We start from the raw sequence: 5,240 nt of genomic DNA, 5'->3' as shown, positions 1-5,240 counted from the left end.
GCAGCGTGTCTGCGCCTTTGAGATTCATCTTCAGGACACCAGATGTTGTCCCTCTAGCTTGTCCACACCAAGAACACCTATGGCAGCACTTGAATAGCTTCTAAAGCCTTTTCTATTAATTAGAAATTCAAGTTCTGCCTTTTAAGAGATTAGAGATGTAAACAGGACGCTAGAAACAATTTCTAGTGTTCTTAATTCAAGAGATTGATGGCTAATCTCTTTGAATTGATGAGAGATGAAGAAGAATAGAGGGAGGGCTGCAAAATGGCGTGACCAAGGAGTGTGGCTGCAGGTTGTATTTTATTTTCTCATAACAACACTTAAATAGCTAGGTTAACACATTAAACCCTTGCCACATGTCACCGTTTGATTAGCTCTAGGTTTAAGTGACCCAATCACATTGTGCCAAGTGTCGAACCTATATGTAATCTTGATTTTAATCATCTTACATGATTAAAAAAAACATTTGGCAAGCTTATGTGTTATGCCATGTGTCACCATCTCATGGTGCCACGTGTCACACTGCAAAATGACCAAAATGCCTCTGTGTCTTAATTTTAAGTTCTCAACCCAAAATAATTATTTTTCTTCTTCTTATTAATTTATATCAAATATAAATTAATTAATTAATCTCTATTAATTAATTTCTCATTAATTAAATTCATATTTAAACACTTTAAATATAAATTTAACTTATATTATACATCAAATAATCTAGATTTGGTTTCAAGTCATGCTAGGGACTTTGCAAACTAATTGGAAACCAAACCTATTTAATTAATCAATTAAACTCTTTAATTAATTAATTAAATCATATTTAATTAGGTGGTAACTTGTGTATGTGTGTGACTTACTAGGCTCATCACTAATTGGCAATGAGACATGATATCAACTCTTAATATCATCAGAACTCTTTCTTACCATAAATGATTTCTCTAAATCATGTTATGAACCTCATAGACCATGGTTAACACCTAGCATAGCATGCCATGGCCACCCAATTAGTAATAAGGTTTACCTTAAATGAACCTATAATCATATGTTACCATGCACTAGAATCTCTCTGTTACAAAATCCCAACTCAAGCTGGAGTCATGGTTTATGTCAAACTTCATTTGCTATGAATATTATGTTCTCTTTTAATTCCAGTTCTTGATTAAAAAGATTTTCTCATCAGAAACTCTTTTCTGAATAAATCAAACCAAAACTAGAGTAAATGGGGATTCTATCCTCATTGGGCTCTGAGCCTACTCCAACTTGTGAATCTTGTCTTCAAAGCAAAATGACTAGTTCACCCTTTGTTGGACAAGGGCTAAGAGCTGAAAATATTTTGGAGCTAATACATAGTGATGTATGTGGTCCATTTAAAAAAATGGCTAGAGGGGGTTTTCATTATTTTATTACCTTTACTGATGATAAATCAAGGTTTGGGTATTTGTATTTGATGAAATACAAACATGAATCTTTTGAAAAGTTCAAAGAATTTAAATCTGAATTAGAAAATCAAACAGGAAAGAATATTAAAGCTCTTCGATCAAATCGTGGAGGTCAATATTTGAGTACTGAATTTGATGAATACTTGAGAGAGCATGGCATTGTTTCTCAGCTGACTCCTCCAGGAACACCATAGCTGAATGGTGTATCTGAAAGCAGAAATCGTACCCTATTGGATATGGTACGTAGTATGATGAGCTATACTGATATGCCAATCTTCTTTTGGGGATTTGCATTAGAATCAGCTTTGTATATTCTGAATAGGATTCCATCAAAATCAGTTTCTTCCACACCTTATGAGATATGGCATGGAAGAAAACCAAGTCTTAAGCATGTTAAGATTTAGGGTTATCCAACTTATATAAAAAAGCTGAACACTGATAAATTGGAGACCAGATCAGAAAAAAGGTCGATTTGTTGGATATCCAAAAGATAGTTTTGGATATTATTTTTATTTGCCTACTTCATAAAAGGTTGTGATAAATAGAGATGCCACATTTCTTGAACAACAGTTTGTTCAAGAAGGAGGCAAAGGAAGGCAAATAGAGTTAGAATTGGAGAATTCTGACCAACCAACAGATCAGATGGATATAGATCCATCTAGTCAACCAATACCCGTTGATGAAACTTCTACAGCTGTTCCTCGTAGAACAACCAGGGTATCTCACCCACCAGTGAGATATGGTTTTCTTCATGAAGAAGAATAAGAGTTGTCTACTCATGAAGAAGTAGATCATGGAGATGATCCACTTACCTATGAAGAAGCTATATCAGATATAGACTCTTCAAAATGGATTGATGCTATGAAATCCGAGATTGATTCCATGCATAAGAATCAAGTTTAGGATCTTGTTGACCCACCTGAAGGTATTATGCCTATAGGGAACAAATGGGTTTTCAAGAAGAAAATTGGTTCTGATGGAAAGGTAGAGACCTATAAGGCAAGGCTAGTAGCGAAAGGGTTTTGCCAAAGGCAAGGAATCGACTATGAGGTGACTTTCTCGCTTGTTGCCATGCTTAAATCAATTAGGATTTTATTAGCAATAGCTGCATACTATGATTATGAGATTTGGCAGATGGATGTCAAAACAGCTTTTCTCAATGGATACATTGAAGAAAACATTTTCATTGAACAACCTAGGGGATTTGAATCCCAAGTTGGTTCCAAGGTATGCAAGCTAAAGCGATCCATTTATGGGTTGAAACAAGCTTCGAGGAGTTGGAACATCCGTTTTGATGAAGCCATTAAATCCTTTGGTTTTATCAAAAATGAGGATGAGCCATGTGTATATAAGAAGGTTAGTGACAGTGCTATCACTTTCCTTGTCTTATATGTGGATGACATACTGTTGATGGGTAATGACACAGGTATGTTGACGACTATAAAGGTATGGTTGTCAAATACATTCTCCATGAAAGACTTAGGGGAGGCAACCTATATTCTTAGAATTCGCATCTATAGAGATAGAGCGAAAAGAATAATTGGTTTACCCCAAAGTCTATGCTTGGAAATGGTGTTAAAGAGGTTTAACATGCTTGATTCCAAGAGAGGATTGTTACCAGTGAGACATGGTATCCATCTTTCTAAAGAGATGTCTCCAAAGACACCTGAAGAAAGAAATAAGATGGTCAGGATTCCATATGCTTCGGCTATTGGAAGTTTAATGTATGCAATGTTGTGTACTAGGCCGGATATCGCATATGCTGTTAGTTTGACTAGCAGGTATCAATCCAATCCAGGTTTGGAACATCGATAGTCATCAAGAATATTCTTAAGTACTTGAGAAGAACTAAGGATTTATTCTTGATTTATGGAGGTGGAGACTTGCAATTGGATGGTTATACTAATTCTGATTTCCAATCAGATATCGATGATAGAAAGTCTACCTCTGGATATGTGTTCATTTGTAATGGAGGTACAGTCAGTTGGAAGAGTTCCAAACAGAGCACGACTGCAGATTCCACTACAGAGGCTGAGTATATTGCTGCATCAGATGCTGCAAAGGAAGCTGTTTGGATAAAGAAGTTCATGACAGAACTTACAGTAGTTCCTTCCATTGAGTCAGCAGTTCAACTACACTGTGACAATAATGGAGCAATCATACAGGCTAAGGAACCAAGGTCTCACCAGAAATCCAAACACATAGAAAGGCGCTACCACATTATCAGAGAAATAGTTGGGCGATGCGATGTAGCCATGCAGAAAATAGCATCAGCTGAAAATCCAGCTGAACCATTCACTAAGCCTATGTCACATACTCAGTTAGACCTCTTGAGAAGATAGGTCTAAGATATTGTAATGAATGGCTCTAGTGCTAGTGGGAGAATGTTAGTAGTATGCCCTAGAGCATATCATTTAGTATGTATCTTGTACATATTTTTATTAATAAAAGGCATTTCCACTTTTCTGTTTACATAATATATTTATGTGTAATAGAAAAGGTCCATTGATATTTTGTTAGAAATATTATTCTTAAGTTGTTAAGAATATGGGTGATAATATTTCTAACACGAAGTATCATAAATAGGTTCACAATCGAGGCTACTTCATAATAAGGACATGACTTATCCAGAAATATTGTATTCATGTTTGTTCCCAAGTTATTTATATGAGATATAAATAAGATGGAATTGTGAGTCTCATGCCATATAACAAACATGATAGGCACTTATAAATGATAAGTAGGCCGAACCAGTGACACTTATGACAAGCACATGGAGTTTACTCTTGTCAATATTTTGTCATAAATCATATCAGTGCATATAATCTTTAGACCTGAGATAGCACAGTTATCTTGTATATAGGTAGTTTGAGTTTGATACTGCTTTCATACTTGTATTGTGTATGGGTATATGGGCATGTGTTGGCTCCTACTAGTTATATATGGAGGTAGGTGTTGATCAAGATGGAATCTGTTCCTCTAAGTAAATAGAGATAAAATCCTATGTTCATTTAATTGTTCTTGATGTTTCAAGTTCTGGCCGAATAGATAGATTTATTCGTAAAAGAGTTTCGATGAGAAAATCTTTTAATCAAGAACTGGAATTAAAAGATAACATAATATTCATAGCAAATAGAGTTTGACATAAACAAAGACTAAATCTATAGATGTGATTTTGTAACAGAGAGATTCTAGTGCATGGTAACATATGATTATAGGTTCATTTAAGGTAAACCTTATTACTAATTGGGTGGCCATGGCATGCTATGCTAGGTGTTAACCATGGTCTATGAGGTTCATAACATGATTTAGAGAAATCATTTATGGTAAGAAAGAGTTCTGATGATATTAAGAGTTGATATCATGTCTCATTGCCAATTAGCGATGAGCCTAGTAAGTCACACACATACACAAGTTATCACCTAATTAAATATGATTTAATTAATTAATTAAAGAGTTTAATTGATTAATTAAATAGGTTTGGTTTGCAATTAAATTGCAAAGTCCCTAGCATGACTTGAAACCAAATCTAGATTATTTGATGTATAATATAAGTTAAATTTATATTTAAAGTGTTTAAATATGAATTTAATTAATGAGAAATTAATTAATAGAGATTAATTAATTAATTTATATTTGATATAAATTAATTAGAAGAAGAAAAATAATTATTTTGGGTTGAGAACTCAAAATTAAGACACAGGGGCATTTTGGTCATTTTGCAGTGTGACACGTGGCACCATGAGATGGTGACACATGGCATAACACATAAGCTTGCCAAATGTTTTTTTTAATCATGTAAGA

This window comes from Hevea brasiliensis, chromosome 6 (genome assembly GCF_030052815.1).
Source record: "Hevea brasiliensis isolate MT/VB/25A 57/8 chromosome 6, ASM3005281v1, whole genome shotgun sequence".
Classification (NCBI taxonomy): domain Eukaryota; kingdom Viridiplantae; phylum Streptophyta; class Magnoliopsida; order Malpighiales; family Euphorbiaceae; genus Hevea; species Hevea brasiliensis.
The sequence above is the reverse complement of the archived record's forward strand: the minus strand, read 5'-3'. Positions refer to the sequence as shown.